General features: G+C 36.5%; 1 long non-coding RNA gene across 1 annotated transcript; it reads right to left on the bottom strand.

Annotated features, from left to right (window-relative positions):
* Window positions 1-13,330: 13,330 nt before the first annotated feature.
* LOC136410455 (uncharacterized) lies at window positions 13,331-21,024 on the bottom strand. The gene is made up of 3 exons (XR_010752239.1): window positions 20,913-21,024; window positions 13,759-13,972; window positions 13,331-13,709 (listed from the first exon to the last, which is right to left on the bottom strand). It is a non-coding gene; the product is annotated as an uncharacterized lncRNA (long non-coding RNA).
* Window positions 21,025-22,404: the final 1,380 nt, after the last annotated feature.

Raw genomic sequence — 22,404 nt, 5'->3', positions numbered from 1 at the left:
AAAAAGTAGCAGCCTTTCTTAAAAGTTAAAGAGAATAAAAGGGAAAGTATTAAAATGAAAAAAAAATTAAAAATTTATTTAAGTAAACTAATATTAATACTTTGTATTGTACCCTTTTAGGCAATAATACCTAAATATATCCTCGGCATTGAGTCGACTAAGCTTTGACATCTCTCAACTGGAATTGCATTCAAAGTATCTTGGACAATGTTCCCTCAGATTTACATTATTGATTGGTTTTGCTGCAGAAACTCATTTTTTTGACGTCTGTCCATAAATGCTCAATAGAGTTGAGGTCCGGAAATTGAGCAGGCCACTTCAGAACCTCAACCTTATTCTCGGCAAACTATATATATCCATGTCCTTATACTCGTGTGTTTGGTATAATTACCCTGGATAAAGGTCAATTTGATGGGCATATTGTCGTCGGTATAAGAAAACATTACACTTTCCAGGATATCAACATAAACAACTTAATCCATGATCCCTTTACTATGATGTACCGGACCTATTCTGTATTACGAAAAACGACCTCATATCATTATGGAGAACGCACCATGTTTAATAATTTTTGAGAGTATACTTTGGGTACAGATTATGGAGGTATTTTAACATATTGTCTCTGTCCAGAAGAACCAAAAAGGACAATTTTTAATTCATTTAACGGAAGAATATTCCTCCATCTAGACGGGGGCCAAAAGGCGTGCTCTCTTGCACATTTCGGGCTATTGGAGATTTGTCTGTCAGTTAGTTTAAGAACTTTCCTAAGACTTATCCCAAGTAAATTTGCTTCAGATAATCGTCTTCGTATTGTAGAAGTGCTCACATCCACTGCAATTTGTGTTTCTATTTGTTTAGATGTTAGGAAGGGAGACACTTTCGCCAACCTCTGTATTCGTTTATCATCTATGAACGTTGTTATTCTTTTTCTATCACGCGTTTCCACTTTTTTTTTAATTTTACGGCATTGCTTGTCATTTTGGCGGAACATTTTCATAGACTTTGAATAAACTTATAACTTTCCCCTGTATTTCTAAGCGCTAAAATCCTGTTTCGCATTTCTTTCGTACAATGAGCTTTTCTACTCATAGTATTTTGACTAAAAATCACCAGTGTACGGTTCAACCTTATTATTTAAACTTAAATGAAAATTTTTAAACGTTTAATTAACTATAGAATGAAATTACATAGTATTTCAATGAGTGCGACAGTCAACACTAATATTTTTTTACACAGGTCTATAAGTATGAGATTTACGTAAATAGGGGGATCCCAAAAAAGCTTCAATATAAGGTATCTATAAGTGTACTCACTTGAGACCTAATAAGAAGGCCTAACATCTATGATTCCCGAAAAACATCACCTAAGTTACTAAAGAATCCCCTGTAAAACAGCTCTTAGTGCTGCTATTCTTCTACGCACCACTGTACGTAATATTATTTGCATATTTTCTATTTATAGTTTGTAATAAGTTTTGTACATAATTAATAAATAGGTGCGTAGGATTTTCAAACGCTGTTTTATGTTTTTGATATCTTGTTTAAAATGCATAAAGATAAATTCACATAAATTATATAAAACGGACGATAAACAATTAAAAGTATATAAATTAATAAACGTAATTTTCACCACTTTTCTGCTTTTCATCTCATTAATAAAATATTGTTTTCACTTAATTTCCGTTCATTTCTTGGAAATTTGTCTGAGTGCAATCCTCACACATGCGAAAGCGTCGGCTCTTTACCTCCACTTCATCTTGGATTTAATTGAACTGTAATTAGAAGAGTACTTTAAGACCTGTGCCGTATTAGATCCAAATCAACGTGATAACAGCATCATCTGACGTAGACAGTTTTTTGTTATGTTTGATGATAAAGGAACAGGGCGCCCTCTCTGGGAAATTTAGGTAGTACTACTTGTAAAATGGCGAATCGCTTGCTTTGTGTCGTTATTGCTCGTATTTATCGATACCGTTTGATAGGTAAATCATAAGTTTTTTCCAATAAACTTTAACTAAAGTTAAATAGGTTGTCTGCACGAAACAGTGTCCCGGAGGGGGCGAACTCAGGGTGGTCCGAACGTGATTATCCAGTCCATGGCTACCTTGGCAGCCATTTTGCGGATTCACCTCACTTTGGGTCGACGAGAAGGACCATACGAGCTTTTGGTCACGTTAAACCAGAAGTCCACGTCATCATCTCTTAGTCCTTTCAACCGGATCGACGTCGCAACAGAAGTTGCAATAATTGAACAATAATTGAATGGAAAACGATATGGTTAAGCTGGATTTGCGGCTAGTTCTAACAGTTAAACTTCTCCGAAGCTCCTGCACATGCCGCCTCTATGATTTATTCTGCTGCGTTCATTTTGGAGGATATTAATAAGGTAGGTGGGAGCCCGTTATTTCCAAATAGTAGCGAATTCCGGTCGCGTTTCAAGAATTTTAGTGCGCCCCCTCGAAATCGGCAAACCGAATATATTTTTAACTTTATGCGGTTAAGGCCGCAACTCATATAGCAAATAGGGGTTTCAGAGGCCGTTCCTGAGGAAATTTTGCCTGCAGTTTAGCCCCTGAAAAATCTTCTGAAGGCACTGAAATCTACATTCGCCTCGAGAAATATCGTTTTGACAGTTTTCAATTACACACAATTGAAGTTGCAATTAAAATTTTTTTAAATATGATCTTAGGTTCGCTCTTTACGTGCTTCAGCATAAATAAATAAAGTCAAATCTTATTGCACAGCTGTAATACCAGTTGTGAAGCAAATCCCAAACAATATCCGAACTGTTGACTGTTGAACGCAACCAACGATCATCAGAGAGTCATTAGACTAACTCACCTCTTCAATTCACTATAGGTGTATGTACTATATACCTTAGGTGTCATTTAATGTACGTCCTGTACATAGCAGATTTGAGTCGACAACAACGTCCATTTGTTGTTCTTTGGCACTTTTACGCCATTTTACAACTAAAATGTGATAAAGTCCAGTCTTTTTGTGCTTTAGTATCTATGATCTAGAAATTTATTCAAATTACACTCTCAATATTTCGATCGCAAGCCCTGTAAATCTTGTAACAAAAACCATAAATCTGTGAGGAAAAGCAATTTGACACCCTACACAATTCTTTAAAACATCCATAAATTCTGGTAGTTCTAGTAGGTCAGGTAGGTTCTAAGAACACTTCTGAACGATATTTTAACCGGTAGCATTTGCGAAACAAACCCCTGACAAAGGATTAAAACTGCCGAAAGGAATTTTCAGGGATAATCTTGTTAATAGTGTTTGAGTAGGGAGGTTCATAAGTTCTTATGTAGGATTTGTTGACATTAAACAATCTTGGACACCTTCATCAGGCAGATGGTTGATGATTTTTTATAAGAATAGTATTTAATCCTTTCAGAACGATTTAATGCCGGTTCTTTATGTAGCCCCGCAATTATTTAATCATTAGCGTAAAAGTTTAATTGGATAAAGTGAATTAAAACGAGACCACCAACATTTCACATTGTAATTTCCAGGATAATGGAATGGTAAATGCCATAAAAAAGCTGCTTCTTGTGTACAATGCAATGTGTTAATTAGTGGTTCGAACACAACTCCTAAATTTATTTCATTTTTTTGATTAGGAAATTCGAATTTAAGTAGGTCTTTGACAGAGAAATCCAACTTTCATCGATTTAATGGCACCGCCAAACTTCTTTGATAAATGCGTTTTAATTCGAGGAAGTTGGGGTCGACAACAATTTGCACCCCAACTTTCAAATAACCGGGTTAAGCCTCAGTCTTTTCTCATTAAGGGGAAGGTGGAGATTTTAAAAATAGAGCTCATTGTAAATTAGGTTTTTAGGTTATTTTCTTTCGGGTGATTTTGGAGGTGCGACATAAATCTCTGAAATCTATACAAGAAAACCGACAAAGTTCTATGATAATATGCACAGGCGAGAATGCCCAGTGGGCCTCTCTTTGATACGTTGACAGACATCAGTAATTCCCAAAAGTTAATGGTATTGACAATAGAATTATGACTGCTGAAACAGACCCTTGGGAATGGTATTGTTAAGGGTACAAACTCAAAGAATCTCGAAACCGCTCTCAACTATTTTTATTTCGAGGAAAAACCTTGATGCGCCGCCTCTGGTAAAACAGCAAGAAATATAAGAGCTCGAAATAGGAAACGCGTTCTGCTAAGCCGAGCAAAAGCAGCAAAGTTGCACACGAAAACAACAAAAATATCTCAAGAATTGAAGATCATTTATCTTGCAACGTCGTGTGGTCCGGTGACTCCCACCATATTGAATATCGGGCACGGGATGACATTTACAAATGAATAATAATTGTGACCCTTCTGATACTCACAATACCGTATCAGGCCTTTCGTGCCAAGAATCTGATTCTCATCTTAATAATCCTGCATTTACGTTTCGAGTTGCATTGCAGCAGTAGCTTTACTTTGAGCGTTACGTAAGAAGAGGTGAGTCATATGCAAAAATGTGAGAAATTAGCAGGTGCCGATATTAATTCAGTCCATCACGCAACAGATTAACTTAGCAGGTATAACCATTCTTTCGATGTTTGCAAAGCTGTAGGTCTTGAAAAATCGATAATTCATTAATTTTTTTTTAGTTTTTCCCGGTCTCATTTGACAAAAGATCTTTAAAATAAAGTCAAAATTGCGATAGAATCATTTCTGTCACATGTTGCGACTTCATACCACCATCATCAACTTTATGTCTTGTCATGTCACCTGTCACTCTACATATAGTTAAAACACATGCGTCCATCTATCTCTCTCATGTACCCATTCTCATTATATGCCTCTCCCTATCTAACTCATTGTCTTTGAGCATATGTTTAACTCAATTCATATCACAGGTCAAATTTCCATAATATGCAAATCGAATTTGCAATTTAATTTAGACTTAAAAATATCGAAAATGTTATTCAAATAATATTTATCATTATAGCAGGCAACGCAATAATTAATTGAAAACACATTTGCAGTGTTCAATTTTTTGTTTATTTTCATTTTAACACGGAAAAAGGTTGTACTTCAAGTTGAGGCAGTGACTAAGTCCACAAGATAGTGAGTCAGACAAAGAAAAATGTGTACAAAAGTGGGTAATAATACTTTGTTTCTTAGAGTTACTGTTCCTACCCCCCTAACATATCCAAAAACATTGATCTGAGAGACATCAACATGCAAGTAGAATAGAAACTTTTTACTATTATTCATCGGGAAATTCTTGTTTTTGAATATATGATAAAAAGTTAGCCTGCGATGCCAACGTGGGTTGTTCCCTCTGGAGAAGAGTTAAAATTCCAGAATTAAATTTATGCAAAAATCTAATTAGAATGATTGAGTCGTCCCTTGAACTTAAAACGGGAGATGTCGCTGACACTGAAAATCCTCGACATGGCAATTTCCAATTTCAATTTAATTAAGCCGAAACAAATACCTCGTTTCGAGAATGTATTGCCGCGTCATCATTTCAGGGAAGAATCGCTCACTCGAAAGTTCATCGCGTTCTCCTTTTCGCTCGGTTTGGAGTTGTTGCAATTTTATGAAAGCTCCCTTGAGTTCTTTTGGGCTAAGGGCGCAGGGCAGAACCGTACTCCACATTTCTCGATGTGTACTAGAAGTTCGTCACTCCTCAATTCCTCGACGTACTTTGTGACTGCTTCAGGGCAATTTTTGGTATTAAAATGTGGTTCATCGCATCCTCCTCTGCAAGGAGGACCCGAAGATTTTCTCCTTTTTTGTTTAGTTTAATTAAAAAGAAGATCCATCCCTGTCTCGGGAGGGGGGCCGCGTTCGCTCCAGAGCAGCTGTCACTCACTCGGAATCGCGCGGTGATTAATGATGCTTTGCCGGGCGGTCGGCGCGCCGCACCGGCTTCAAACAACAAACTTTTCCCAGCCCGAGACCGAAAAAATGTTCTCCGACGTAAGAAACGAACGAAAGACTCTTTCTATCTACCCTTCAAGATTAAAGGCCCCTCGCTCCCTCTTTCTACCGCCTGGCTTGACTGACAGCCAGTTAAAGAACTTTCTTTATTTTGAATGTGATAATCGCTGCTGTTTTCGATCGGATAAATACCCGGGGAAAGATTTGTCGAAAGCCTTCAGTGAGACCTAGACTCAGATTCAAATTGCTACAAGAGAGATAGCGGTTGCTTTAAATAATAGGGACATGTATCTACTCTCCGCGACTGCAAAAAAATACATTCGTGGAGATTTTTGTCCTTCCGAAGTCCGAAGATGATCTGTAATGCGTCCTTCTGATTTAAGTCAACTACGAGAGTGGAAATAATGGTCAATTCTTTCAGTTTCCCTCTTTGATATTTTTCGAAAAAAAAATTGAAATTTTCGATGTATTGGTTATCGGAGTCATATGGGTCCTATATTGACAGCGGATACCTTATTTCAGTTCGTGGAATATTGGAAAGGCATTTCATTTTCGGTACCAAAAAATCGCCAAAATTAGGGGTCAAAGTGATGCTGTATCTTGGAAACTAAAGAAGATATGGCCGAACGGTTTGAGGCGTTTTATAGAGTTCATCGATGTGTTCAATTTGAACTATTTTTCATGACAATCGCCCCACAACCACTACCGGCCTTATGGGAGGAGGAGGGGGGCAACGGCCCAGGGCGGCAGACCAGGAAGGATGGTGGGCTTTCCTGGTCAACGTTTTTTCTTGGGGAAGGGGGGCGGTGATTAGTGTACCAAAGTTGCTAAGGCCGGCCCTAGTCCTCCAGTAAATGCTCCATCAACTGACCTCTTAGTCCTCTCTTCTATAAAGATCAGTGCACGTTTTGCGTCCACACTATAGGAGCTTTCCTGAAATTTTTCATTCCCTCTCCAACAAGCTAGAACCTCCCCACACACCAAACTAACATGGCGAGTGTAGATTATCTCCAAAGTGTGTCATTTCCCGGTGAAGGTGTGCCCACCACTGACAGCTACAAGATGATACATTGCATCCTTTAACACACAATATTGTCTCTTTGTAACTGAATATGTAAACGCTATTATAGTGTACAAGCCTCCATCGTAACCTTGTCGTGACCCGTTACAGCGCCATTGCGATGCATTTTTTTCTGTCAAATGGGAATGCAAATGCTCATATGATAAATGAAACTCATCTATTGTGTGTTGCACCGACAATTGTTGTTAAGGAATTTTTCAGTTATGCATTGTTTAAGGCACAGTTTCTGCTTCAAATTCTAATCCAAATTTGATGAAAGTTACACGATAAAAGTCTAATACGAATTTAATAACGTAGCTATCATTCCCTTCCCAATTATTGATTTTGTGGATGGAATTGTCAGTGAATGTTTCCGAGCAGTAAGTGTCCTTTGGAGTAAAATTCTTGGGCCCAATCTGTCACCCCCTCGAAAAACGCGTTTCCTTATCTCGGCCAAAAGAGCCACCCTTCTAAAACTCCGAAGGGATTCGAAACAGGCAGTCAACTCTTTAATGTAGTTAATTAATAAAAAAGATAGGTCGGACCCCACGGTTAGGCTGCATACTTTGTGACACGATTATCAATCAGGATGATTATTAATCAGTTGCAGCTGAGAGAGGTACCACATAAGAAATCACCGTTACAGTCAGCACTAATAATTACCTGATGAAGACTTACGCCCAATCAACAGTTGAGCTCATAAAACACAAGTTATTTTTTATAAATGGATTTGAAATGAAGAGGGAGAAGAGCGTTGTTACATAGTACCACCCTCAGCATTAAAGTGCTGTTCCTCGCCTACTGTAATACCCATTCCCAGTACTGATAACCAGCAACTCGGTTTTTAATGTTGACTGCTCCGATTTGAGATAAAAGATATAGTAATTGATGATATGCCACTGAAGGTGGTCGGAAAAGGACATCTGGCATGAACTTGATAATACAGTACCGTGGAATATACATCACACCTTCTGATTTTAAAGCGATACTACAGTCCTAGGTATAACCCCGTATTACACCCTTACCAATAAATTGCGGCAGTGGTGGGTATTTGTTCCTCCACAGGGGGAAGATTAATGATCTGTGGACTAAAGATTCAAAAGTGACACGAAAATCTCGGAGTGAGAGCCCGACTGTATCTTGAGGATGGTTTTGTTTGAACCAGAAAGGTAGAAATTACTTTTGTGAAGCATTTTTTAATCCGACTAAGAGAGACGTGTTTGGAAGTTATTAATGATGGCGATGCTCTACCTGCGAAAAATCGGTTCAATGTGTGTGAGATGAAAATATGGGGATTTTGGGCTTAACGAAAATTTTACCTCTTGAGATAAAGGTGTATTAAAATAAATTGCTGTGTGATGGGCTTTATTTCTATTAGATTGATAACAAACTATGAAAAATTCATCATAAGCAGGTGGGGATTTTATACGATCAAAAAGGGACTTGTTTCAAACTTCGAAATATTCTAAGACCACCTAAATGCTCAATGAAGTTGTAACCACATAAATAGATACCGATTCGCTACCCGCAGATCCTTTCAGCATCAAAAAAATCTAAAGGAGGCGAATTGGATTCCTATTTTATATACGTATACAGGGTGCTAAATTTCAGTTTCAATTATTTTTTCCTTAGCTCCTATAGTTTTTGAGATGTTAAGTTGAAATTTAAAAAATAGACGTCTACATAGATATAGATAATAGATATCCCAATTATTTGCCTAAACGCACTGTGTGATATTTTTGTTTATATATACTTTGAAATAACTCTACGACAAACTGGACGAGACTGATTCAAAACTGGAAAATGGTGAATTAAAAATTCTCACTATGCATCAAGAAGGGCACCTAGTTGTCCGAGCACTGGAGAAATCAGGCTTTAGTATAAAATGTAACTCCAAAGCGACAGAGGTCGGTAAATTAGCAATTTCTAGAATTCTAGGTAAAGAGAAACTGTTTCCATACTATTTTATGCCTGGTTAAATTTCCGGCAAAGCTGAATCTTAGTTACAGTCTATCCCTTTCAATAAAGCTGAATGGGACACAGTGCTTGAGCTTCCTAAAAAACGACTTATTAATTAATAATCACTTATTTCTATTTTGGAGGATGTTCCTCTAGCCTTACGACAATGTTTTTGCTTTATGCGAGGGGACATTCCTGCTCATTGCCTTATAGATGTAAAGGAGTTCGACACGAAATCCTGATTTATGTCTACTAGATATCTTTTTTTAGGAATTTTTGAAATCATTGCAATAAAAATCCGTACCTAATAGCAGACAAGAACTATGGGATAATTTTTGGAAAAAGTACTTAAAAATATAGTTGGAAAAAATTACAATTTTGGAAGTGGGGGTATCTATCGTCTGCATGTCCTAACAATTGTCTACAAGTCGTTCGTGAAAAAGATCTATCATAAATTCTTGTGTATCTAGAATGTACACTCCAAACGACTATTTTGTTACATTAAATAGTCATTCTCAATCGAATAACATAAATATGCTTCCTAATTGAATTTAAAACATCCTGGTAATTCCGATATGAATTAACCACTGAATCTCTCATATTGTGCTATCTACTCAATCCTCAAGTTGTTCAATTATTAATTATTTTCATGCATTAAATATTTCCTACCCAAGTCTCATTATCGTCACCCAAATCATGTTTTATAAAAAAGTTACTACAATATAGAAACACTCCAATTATCTAGCTGTCGGAGCTCCATTTGGGATGTTTTTAATAACGTTCTTGCCTTGTCGGTATATTTTTTTTGTTGGCTTGAAGGGTAACTTAAAAATACATATATCGGGACGGTTGTCCAGAAAGTAAATAATTTAAGGCCTAACTCTAAATTTGTACGAGGATGTACCTTCTGGGACATGATGCAAAAGGAAATTTGTAGAAAAAGGCACTCCAATCAAATTAATGATATAATCATCTTAAAACTTACAGGATTTAAGCCTAACTCTATGCGAATTAAAGAGAGAAAATGGACACATAAGCTAACCACACAAAGAGATCCATCCAGTAACAATCTCCGTTTCCTTTTCTTCTTAAAACTGTCTTAATGGTTCTAAGACTAACGTTAAGACTTACATAGGTACCTAATTACTAAATTTTTATGTTTACGCAAAAATAGGTGCAGTGAATATGAAGAAAATAATAAAACTACACAATGGAAATTTACGAGTAAATAACAATTGATCGGCACAAATATATAGAAAATGAAATAGAACATATATAACCACAAAATAAAGCAGATAATTGAAGAAATTAAACAACATTTAGCTTTAAAATATGAGTCAACATATGAATAAATTAATAACATTCTTACCCATTTTTGGACAGAGAGATTGTAAAATCGATTTCTGCAGGTGCGTAAGAGAACTCGTTTCATCAGTGTCCTTTCTCTAATTAAATGTCAAATTATATCTGACTGCTTCACCTTTTAGAATCATCAAAGTTATTATAGAAAAAATTTTCCAAAAGATAGGACAGAAATTAATATGAAAAAAATAAAAGTCACAAAACTGTAGGACAGAAAAAAAATGGTAAGGAGGCAGAGAGAAGCAATTATCTCGAGGACTAATGCCCGCACCGACATTGAACTTGAACTAAATATATTAGTGGCCTCAGTGCAAGCAAATCTCCTTTGCGGTCATTCCACTTTATTGAGCATAAATAGCCACAAAATACACCTGAGTGAAACATAATTTATTATTAAAATTTAGTTAGAGAATGAACGCTGGCTAAAGTAATCACAGAGGTGCAGAAAGTGATTTTACAGTCACTTTATCCAAAACTGGGCAAATTTTTATTCAAAATCAACCTATGGAACTTCGTGTTTCAAAACTAAATCTAATTTTTTATCTTAATTTCTTCGATTATCTGCTTTTTCGTGGCTCAAGCCTCAATTTTATCCTCTCTCTATCTACAATAATAAATTGCAATCGAGGCAAACGTTAAAAATTTCAGCCTATTTTCTGCAGAAAATAAACGCTCTATTCAATTAAATTATAACATTTAAACCCTAACTATTAACAATTCTAATAATATTTCTTCAAGTGAAAGTTTATTTTACTTCTTCCGGCATCTCACGTTGCTTTGTATGCACCACACAAACCTCTCTAGAACCGAATTTGTCGCCTATTATCAAACAAATTCGGATCTACAGGGTAGATGTAGAGCATTAACGTGGAGTCCAGAACCCTCTTCCATTTCTCTTCGTCATGATGATCAACTAAAAACATTGATATAAGTCAAAATGTGCAGAAAACGGAAATATACTTATACAATCACGATCTTTTTTATCATCAGGATCAATTCGTCTATGAAGAGTATGGAGATAATTCCAGCGAGGCAGTTCAGCGAGTGTGTTTGGGACCAAAATATTCTGTGAATGATCTGAGGGTTCCGTTGCCAAGTATTCTGCCATGAATGTGTTGGTTTCCTAAAAAAGACGCATTATAGTGATCGTCGCAAAAAGCAGGTATTTATGTAGCATAGGTATATTGAATTGCATTCCTCCGTTACTTTCTAAAGAGCAATTAAAGACACTCCAGGCCCCTAAATTCTCTGACACCGCCAACACCAAAAGCAGCTTTTCAGCCAGAATCTAATTTACACGTTGCCTACGAGTAGCATGTGCCCAATTAACCCTGAGGTAATCAAATAAGTGTGAAATAGCGTGGTGTATGTGCGCATTAAGTCTGGTGTAGAAACTCAGACCCTCTGAATTTTCCTTAATTAAATGGCTTAATGTAATTAGTGTCATACCGACATGCGAGGAGCTTTTGGAGGCGATAAGGGGGGTTTTTAAGGATTAGAGCTGTGAATTTGTTAGAAAGAGTAATTTATCATGGAATAAGGGAGGCTTGTAAGGAGGAACTGTAGAAAAAAGTTTTTGGATAAAAACTGTAGTAAAACTTCAAAGAAAAAGCTAATGGATGATATTGAAAGAAATATCTTGTAAAACGCATTACACCGCACGCGATATGTCAATCAAGGAAATTTCTTGAAGGTTTTGGTAAGTTTATCATCAATAGACTCGTTTTGTATAAAGTAGAACTAAAAAAGAACAATAGAACTTTACCAAATAATCATAAAAATTAAGAAAGTAACTTGCCATCTTTTGACTCTTGACAATATGGCGTATAAGAATTGTAACTAGCTACTTTTAGTTATCAGAATCTGATCAAAGTCTATATACATATCGATCTGTAAATTCGGATAAAACATCTCAAAAACAGTAGATGCTATAAGGATGCAATTACTTTGGTTCTTACCAATGTTCATTTTCTTATTGACGTTGCTTCTCTATGTTTCTTCAATGAGGATCGAGGACAACAATGTGCAGCAGCAATCAGAACATTCAAATCCGAATCTCCAGGTCATTCCTCCAGAAGTTAACCAACCTAAAAGAGTGTTATTTAGATATTTGAAAGCACAGTGATATCTACAAAGAGAGACAAATCATCAATTAAACAGGCTCTGTTTCAGCTTGAAATTCAACTTATTGTCAAGATTTTAACAGTTCTTTATACTTATTAAAAATTTAGTGATATGTTGGACAGACATGTTAATTTTGAAATTGAAGCATTTAAAGAGTTTTAATATGTGTTAACTGCATATCCTTTAGATTTTAATGCAGATTTATCATGTCATTTTTTTTTAGGTAGCTTTCTCCTTTGAAAATTTGTTGAGTTTAAAAAGATATTGGAAAACAAGCGCGTTGGGACAAAAGTAATAACGTTATTGCATGATGCTTTAAAGCTCCTAATTTGGCCATACACAATTATTCTCATTTGTTTTGCCTTTATACTCGTGCAGGTTTATCATCTGTATTTCCCTTAGTTTCGCTCTTTCAATCAAAGATTTAAGGGGTTCAAAACAATCTTACAAATCAAGCTCGTTGGGAGAAAAGTTATTGTATAACGTTTTTAAGCGCCCAATTTTGATGTACGTAATTCAAGTGGTCAAGGCCAGTACCGCACCCTCTTCCATGGACAAAGATCGTGACGTCAAAACAGTTTTAAATGACTTTAGAAACCAGTCATTTATCTCCGAAAGAAACCGGCCGAAGATTATCCATTTTGGGTAACAAGTTTCAAGTGCGCAGCCTCGTTTTAACGTGTTATGCTTTAATTCGCAAGTATCATAAAAGCAAAAACTAGTATGCTATACTTATACGTGAAGTAGTGGTAGACGACCCCGCAGTAGCAAATTTTCTCGTTAAAAAAAAACGCCTTTTTCCAGAGAAATTCCAGAAAATATTAACACCCTCAAGACTCAATAGGAAAGTACAAAAAGATGAATCTTACCTGGCTGCCAATCTCAATAAAGCTTCCGTCAGCACCGAAACAGGATTTGAGTTGTCGACATCTCACTTTTTCACAGCGGCACCGCATTCCGATGACAAGAAGGGGCAGCAACGAGACTGGGGCGCCCTTGCTCCACAACCAGCCCCTCCACCCCCATTTCCTTCTCCACACGAGCCTCGATCGATTTTCCCACGCCCTGATTTTCGATGCGCGGGGTGAGTTGCTCCATGTCCGCCGACTCACGATTTTCCTCCTGAGGGATGGAGGGAGGGGTGACGAGGCCCTTTTCAAGGGGTTGTGATTTCCTGAAAGAGATTCTCGTTCCAGGGAACGAGCCTGTGTTGACGATGGGGTTTATTTAGGTCGTCCAAGGGGGATGATGAGGGAAAGGGGTCTCGTTAAGTTGTTGACGGATCCTCTTCGTCCTGCAATAGGAAATCGTTAATAAACGTTCTTTAAAAAATCGAATCTTACCTCTAAAGGCAGCTGCAAAAGCCTTATTCAAATGCAATACCAACATGGCCTCCCTTTCCGCTGCATTATCCCAGCATCATATGTAAGGGCTGTCGCCAATGAATTCATCTTGCCAGCCCATTTAGGGTCAGCCTTTCAGGTCGTTGATCTGAGAGAGAGGAAGTTGCATTTAAGCATTGGAATAATAGCCGAGCTTCATATTCCCAGACCTTTTCTGGAAGGAGAGAGATTTTTAGATCGCTTTATGTGGATCTTGGATCCATTAATCGTCTTAAAGATTCGCAAATAAACTTTTACATAGAAATTATTTCAGAATTATTATGTGTTTACTTATTGTGTAAGCTGCAAAAACGGACATGCAGCATCTGGTTGGTTTTTTGAGATATAAAATCATGTTAATGCCTATTTTTGGGATTTTGAAAGTATTGTAAAACGAAGGTCCATGAAAGTGCTTTCCATCGTTTCAGGTGAGGCATTCTAAACCATTATAGGATGCATATCACTCTATTAAGCAAAAAACAGGATTTCAAAAATTTAAATATTTTCCTGAAGATTTCCGTGGGTGGGGAGGGGCTCTACGGATATCTTTAATCCACGTAACCCTAATTATCCCTCGAAATTATCTACTGCGTGTTACCCTTATCAGATCCTTCTGTGGATTCATTTGGAACGTATCCGCATTGTCTGTGAGAAAAGCCGGTAATCGAATAAGCCAGGTGTTGGCAAAGCCCCTTTAAAAATTCCTAATTAAAGTGCATCAGCTGGCAACATAACTGAAGGCATTATCAAAGTTTTAAAGGCTAAATCGAGACATAAAACTACCCAGTTTGACACAAAAATCGTCTAGGAAATATCGTAGCAACTGCCAGAAGTTGTAACAAAGCCATTTCGCCGCTTATGATGACCCTCTGTCTAAATTTTTATTGCCCATAAATTTCGGTTATGTGGTCGTTGGCTTTGATTTCCCAATTGCACACGCACCCTATAGACCTACTTAGAGTTTATTCGATATGGTCCTTCTGAACCAGATTTAAAAATCTCAAAAAAGCCTGAGACACGTATTCTACAAACGACGTCATTAATCTTAAGTTAAGGTTTGAGGTAGGTCGGTGGAGAATTGCTTCTTGTCGTGACATGCAACTATCATTTATTTTGCGTCTGACTCTTGAATGTTTGCATTTTCGCCTTATGTAGGTAAGTGAGGTAAGGACCTAAGGGGTGTGTCGGCTTTAGAGGGTTTGAGGGGGTCAGCTGGCCTTGAGACAGGGAGAATTGCCCTTGGCAATGCTTCTAAGCAGCGATTTGTGGATGTCTAGAAAGGCATTTTCTTGATCTTCCACTCGTGCGGATCTCGTCCGAAATCATTGCAAAATATGCATCAGTGTTGGTTGTATTTGCAAACGTTGCAGTGTAGTTCAGGTTAACTATTCCGGTCAGGATTCAAGGAAACATAACACGGATTTTGCCACAGTATTGACGAATTTTTATATGTGAATTTTGAACGCTATGTCTGAAGCAAACATAGTAGGAATAGACCACAATAATTGGTAAATTTTTAAAATTCAATCTCCAACAGAGTTTCTATAGTAGATTTTTATAGAGCTCATTCAACGATAGCACGAATTGCGGTCCTGCTTTTTTTTAAACTTCCATTCTGAAGGATTTTTCCGTCTCTTCATATAATTTTCATTCTTCATATACAGTGGGTCTACTTAAATTAGAAATATATGGGAAACTTCTTAATTATTCATTTTACGAAAAAAAGTTATTCTTAATAAAAAGTTTTGCATGGTCTCAAACCTAAAGTGAAATAATCATACATCAAATTTTTGTAGTCGTATACTAGCTTCCTTAAAAATATGAATTTTGCTCAAGAAAATTTTATTATTGTTAATATCAATAATACACATTTATGTCTTGTTTATTGAAAACAAGATGACTTTTCGGCTCTTAATATATTTTCATAACAATTGTGCAATTTAAATAGTTAATTTATGTATAGTAATAATTTACTTCGCTAATAGGAAAATACAAAGAGTTAATACTTTGTGTAACTGTGTAAGATTATTTACTTTAATTTTAAGTCATTCCATTAGTGCTTCGAGATAGCCATCAATTTTTTCAAAATCTTTAATCGTTTTTTTGCCAAATTCCCTTAATACATTCATTATTATATTTGTAAGTGTAGGAGTATGTGTTTTTTTTTAAAATTTTTTGATGTCTGTTGATTCATGCGTAATTTCCTGACATGCTTCCGAAATAATCCTCTTCAAATGGTTATCATCTTGAAATGCCCTGTAACCCCATAAGAAATAATCCATAGGGATTACGTCAGGAGATCTAGCAGGCCAAAAGTATATGAGTGTCTGTGAGTTACTTTTCTCTTGACAATGTTTTGAAGATATTACAGTTAACATATAACGGCATAAAGCATTGTATTGTTACAACCAAATTTGCTGACGTTTTTGTAAGGGTTAAATATTCTAACACATATCAAACTTCACTATCCATAAACGATTAAATGTTTTGAAAGAGATAACTATGTCGAGACACTAGTGGAATTACTTAAAACGAGAGTAAATAATTCTACATAGTTAGATAAATTATTAACTCTTCCCATTTTCCTATTAACAAAATAAATTATTTTTATGTATTAATTACCTATTTAAATTGCGCAATTGTTATAAAAACATATTAAGAGACGAAAAGTTAACAGATTTTCAATAAACAATACATAAATCTGCATTATTGAAACTAACAATGATAATATTTTCTTAAGAAAAATTCGTATTTTTAAGAAAACTGGTGTACAACTTCAAAAATTTTATGTCTGATTATTTCATTTTAAGTTTAAAACCATACACAATTTCTTATAAACAATAACTTTTTTTCGTAAAATTAATAATAAGAAACTTTCCCATAAAATTCCAATTTAAGTAGACACACTGTATGTTCTAATTTTGGAGATTTCTAAGAAAAAAAAAATGTTTTTTGATATCTATTGGTATAAAGGTCAGATTTACTAATAAGAATTGAACCAAACTTAATCCATTCCCGAATTAGTCATTAGAATTAGCTAAATATATCAGGAATGCTTGGTAAGAATTTAGATATCTAAGGCACTACTCCCCTCCCAATCATCCTCTCTCCTTGATGTGGTTTGGCTATTTCAAAACGAGTACTGGTAATTTTATAGCACATAGTATATGTAATTGAACAGTTGACAAAATTGAATATAGTCAGTGGCGTAACTTGTCTTGACACCCAACTAGGGCCTTGAAGCCGAATTTTATCTTATAAATTTTTTCTTTCAACTTCTTCTTCGGCACGCCATTAGCGTTTCAAAGCGAATTCTGGGCATTTTAGCGGTTGTGAAATTTTTTCAATACAATCAATGGTGGCACTTGTCTTCAAATCCAACCAATCGAATTTTATCTCATGGGTTTTTTTTTAAATTCCTGTGTGATACGCCATTGCTCTTTCAAAGCGAATTCGGGAAATACTTGCAATGACCTACCTTTCTTTGGTCTTTAACACGAACTCCACTCATAAGTAATCCAAGGCCGAACTAAACTCCGTTGGAACAGTATCACAAAACAATCAAAGCCTTCGAACAAATCAGGGCAAAACGCGATTTGCCGTTAAGATTTATGAGGGTATCTTTAGTTCTACGTAGAAAGGCCATTGCTTTTTTCTCCATATGCCCAGAATATCATTTCTACCTGGGACGAATGATTTTTTGTATCTGCACTAAGCTCGCCTAAAGCGGTATGACTTGACAGAAATGCTCTTCAGGTCACTAGACTATATTCGTCAAAGTATGAAATCGATGTTAACGACCCCAAGAATAGTAAATTTGGCGCCACCAAGTTGCCAATTAATTACATCTACTTTAATTGGTTTTACCAGCAGCCTGTTAAAAACTATGAAGTCATACAAAACAATAGCATGCTTAACTAGGGATTATTAGAATAATTACACCTCGAATTTACGTTAATGGTTGATGTAGCCAAGTGTTGTGTTAGAGCAAGTAACACCAGTGGCGTAGAAGTTGAAAAATTATTTTTCGCAAAAAATCTCTTTAAGAAGTTGGTCCCTCAAAGCTTTATGATCTTTATTAAATTATCGATCTTGGATAAGGCAGAGCAAGTTTTGTTAACAGATTAGAAATTGATAATCCTGCTTAAGACTCGCGTTGATAGACGTTTGTTAAATAATTTGTTTTCACCCGAGCAGAAAATGCAATTAAAAAATTCCAGCCCCAATTACAATTCCATGTCTTTCACGTTCGTTAATAGCCAGTAAAAACCTCTGAGTGATTAATTTGAAACGAGCCATTTACATCTTTATTAGAATTAAGCATACCGTTATAGACATTTTATATCGATGAAGAATCCTCCTCATTTAGCACCATCTCGAGCGGTCAGCTCCCCGTCACTGACCATTTGCTTTTGGGATTCCCGTTCCACGAAAATAACAATGACCTCACTGTCGCGGTATTTGACATCAATTCGGACCAAAATAAATAAAACTTCAACATAACACTGCGTAATGGTACGATGCCTCTCTACACCCACTGGCCTCATTTGGTTCGTGACAAACATGACTATGGATCCATTTGGTGGTCGAAACGGTTTCTAGTGCTCTTGATTTGAATCTTAAGTAGACTTTCATTGCCTGATTGAGCTGGGAAAATATTGATTAAATTGCCGATTTTATTCAACGATGACATGAGGCAAAACGGTTTCAAGATTAATCAGTCAACTTCGAGAGGTTTCGATATACAGGGTGTCAATTTTTTTTTTTGTTACATATTAAAAAAAACTAGATAACAAGAAGACAAAGTAATATGACGTTGAAACTCGGTAACAGTTTTTAGTGTGGTACAAAACAATCTTTTTAGCTAGAAATTGTTTGCCTCCCTTGGCTATAGGCGGGCATAGGAGTAAAGCTGGAAATTTAAGAAAAATCAAACAAGAAAAACGTTTTATTAAAACTACACTTAAACAAATAAATAATACAATAGCATAAATAACAATGCAAAATGTCAACAAAATCGGCTAAAGGATTATGAAAGTTTGAAAAAATGATTATTTAAAAAAAATTTGACACCCTGTATCTTGAAACTGAAGCAAAGTTTATATAAACTTTGTACCTTATAATCACTCAAAAAACCACCCCTTGAAGCTTAACCGCGTACTTATATAACACCCTGTATGTAAAAATGGTATCCCCTCCTCCCTCACCTCCAAGAGTGAAAACTACTTTTAGATGACCAAAATCTACTTTTATAGACAACGGCCGCTTCATCAAATTGCATTAATAACGTTTCACAGCGTCAATGGAAGTGTCCAGAGTCAACATACCCTCTATATCTGTACTATTTCTGAACCATAAACTTCAGTTTAAAACATCTTTAAAAAATTTTGCTAAAGACTGAGAAACGAGCTAAAGTACCAAATTTTAACCACTTTTCAAATATGAAGTGAAGATCCTTTGGGAATCCTAGGAGCGATTGCATTAAGTGGAATTCCCCCTGAAGGGAAATAAAGTTGTTTCCTCCCTTTAGGGCACTATATCTTATTACCATGTTTTTTTTTGGTCTTAACTGTAATAAAACAATGTAAAGCTGAAGAATAGAGCTACCTTTCAGCATTTAGTGAATGTCACTATGTTTTCCTACTAACGAAATTAAAATCCTCCCAAATTAAGTAAAGTTTTTGCTTGTTTTCCTCTAAAACCATTACTTAAAACACAAACTTTGAGGCATTTTGATTACTTTCGGAAATGATATGCTTATACAAATAATATCATAAATCAACTTTTACGGCCCATTTTACCAGACATTTAAATCTAGACTCCATTTAGCTTTACTCACAAATATTTAAGCTGAAATTGCCCACCAGAGGGCTAAAGGTAGAGGCATTACTTTTTGTTGAGAACGTGTATCTTTCGGAGCACAGAGCCTCTTCGTATCTCTCCCTATCTCTAAACGTATTTTAATCATGACGCCTCCCTGCAACAGCATACGACCCCCGTCCCACCCTCGTGCTAATTTGCCCCCGAAATTAAGGCCCGTCCACGACTCAGCTTGTCCCATCGTCATCTCCCTGCTGCCATGGACAATTTACTTTACATAAGCAAATCAAAATGCAAATTAGAATTCCACTATTGATCCATGGATGGGGCGAGTTTGCGCAAGGGTTGCTAAGCATCGCGATTCCTCCCCTATAAGTGGCACAATGGCGTGACAGAATCGATTTACCCTCAACGAGAGTGAAGATGTTTGGTTTGCGGAATGAGGAATTGCAAGAGGAACTTGGCTATTTGTCGGTTCAACTAGACATTAAATTGATGGTGACACCCTTACTGATTAATAAAATGAGAAAACTAGCTGATTTTGATAAAAGCCGGTAGAAATATTGGTAAGGAGAAGGAAGATCTCCTCAGGTAGGAGCAATAGATTGTCAATCCTCATTAATCTCAAACATGTCTAATAAATAAATAAAAACACCACAAACAACTTGCCCTTTGGCACGAAACTTTGGAAATAAATAAGGTGAAGATGGAGTGAAAACTCAAGCTCAGAGGAGTTCTGAGTCTTCAAAATCACTTACTACTACGTTTTTCTGTTCTGCATTCAATCCTCATCATCGTTGCTCAGTTTCAGCTGATTCTTACAGAAGCAGAACACCAATTAAGACTACATAAAGCCGTGATCATGCAAACAAGGAAATACATATTATGAATTAAACGCCTAATTAGAGGCCGATTGGCTGAATGCCAATTCGCATACTGCCCGGCTACTTGCTAATTGCTTGACGCTCTAAAAACCAAATTTTTGATAATAATTCAAACGCAATTATCGGTAATTAACCAATTAGCGAGCTGACCAATTAGAATAGTTTAGATTCCATTATTCATTATTTGAAGATCGTCGTCGACAAGATGGTAGTAGATATATTGGTGATGAGGAAGGGGAGAGGGTAAACCTGTTATAGAATTCCGGTATGTTATAAACCCATTAACAAGTGCAAGATTAAGATAAAACACTTTTTTCAAAATTAATCATCTTTTAACGGTATAGCAGCGCTTCGCTCATCACAGATTCAAGGGAAAGCTGCATCAATTCGGGTTAAAGCTACCACACTTACCTGGAAATTTGATCAAAGCCACCACAAAACCCGCCACAAGTGACTCAAAAAATCATTAAAAACTGGCAAAATCTGCAAATTGAGAGCGTCCAAAGGGCTCTAGAGAGCTACGAAAACGCGTTTCACAGCAGCGTCGACTTCGAGCAACTGTGGGTGCGCAAAGCGAGATCGGTCGGCACCGTTTCGGTCCGACCGGCTTGAAACCATTAACATAAATTATTTGGGAGACAGTTAATATTGGGTCATAAACCGGGGGACCCTTTTTCTAGTTCGAACCCCAGGGGCTCAGCCGTTTCGAGCCCCTTCTCAGAAAGAAAAGTGCAGACTCTTCATGGTTGCTTTTGCCGATTAGCGGGCTGGAACACGACGTTGGAGGCGGCAAAATGAGAATTTAAAAAGTCAAGTCATACATTAGAGGACTTTTTTGGAAACTTTAATTTCTGGAGAGATCGGATTCTCGGATTGGGGCGCGGATCACTCATGAGGAATGACGTAGAAACCCCTAGATTAATGACACTTCCATCAGGATTTCATTAACCCATTAAAGATTTTTTTATTAACCGAGTAAACCGCCAGTCTCGGAACCATCTTTCCAATAAACGTTTTTCCCAAATAAATTTACCTCTGAATCAGAAGGAGCAACCAAAATGATCCATTGAGTTTTCAATGTATCCAGTAAGTTGTGCTCATTTCCCATGTGGGAAATATTGGTTCTTTCCATCTTTTATTTCCTATAGTGGAAACAATCTCTCGTTTCACTGAGATTTTCTCTCCATTTTCTTCCTTCAGTTGATTCCTTTTCATTGCTTTTATTCTCTTCATTCCCTAAGAAAGTTTCTCCCGTAATTTAATTATCATTTTCACTATCCTTCAAACGATTTCAATCAAATTCGTTTTATCAAAATCTTTGATAATTGCAATTCAAGTTCTCAGATCCAAAGAATCGTATTCTCACTTATTCAAGATCCTGCCAAGTGGAACGAATTTAATACTTAATAGCAATTTTGCATAGAATAAGAAGTTACCTTTCAGAGAATATATCACAAGCCCATCCTTCCAATTTGACAATTTAGGGGGTGGTAGCTGCCACCCCAAGATGATTAAATATCGGATAATTTTTAAGGAAACCATGAAATAAGGGCATATCATTGGTTTAATTTTTTATTTTCAAGGAAATTATCTTCTAGATAAAGTTGCCAGCACTTTGAATTATGTGTCACACTCACTTTAATCACAACACAATTTCTATAAAAACGATGAGTTCCGGGCAGAACATTAGTAATTTCCTCTTTTCAATGGTAACTGCTCCGTAAGTTCTGCTCGGTAAATTTGTCAGGATATTAACATATTAGCCCTTAGGCTCCCAAATTTCCACCTCTGTCTAAACTTAACCGTCACTAGAAATTCATATTCTTCAAGTGACATAGTGGACTGGGGCCGTCCATCGATTACGTCACCAGCGTCTTTACGCAGCTGTCATGTCAGACATTGA

The sequence above is a fragment of the Euwallacea similis genome, chromosome 8, assembly GCF_039881205.1.
Source record: "Euwallacea similis isolate ESF13 chromosome 8, ESF131.1, whole genome shotgun sequence".
Lineage (NCBI taxonomy): Eukaryota > Metazoa > Arthropoda > Insecta > Coleoptera > Curculionidae > Euwallacea > Euwallacea similis.
This window is presented reverse-complemented; position numbering and strand designations above follow the sequence as displayed.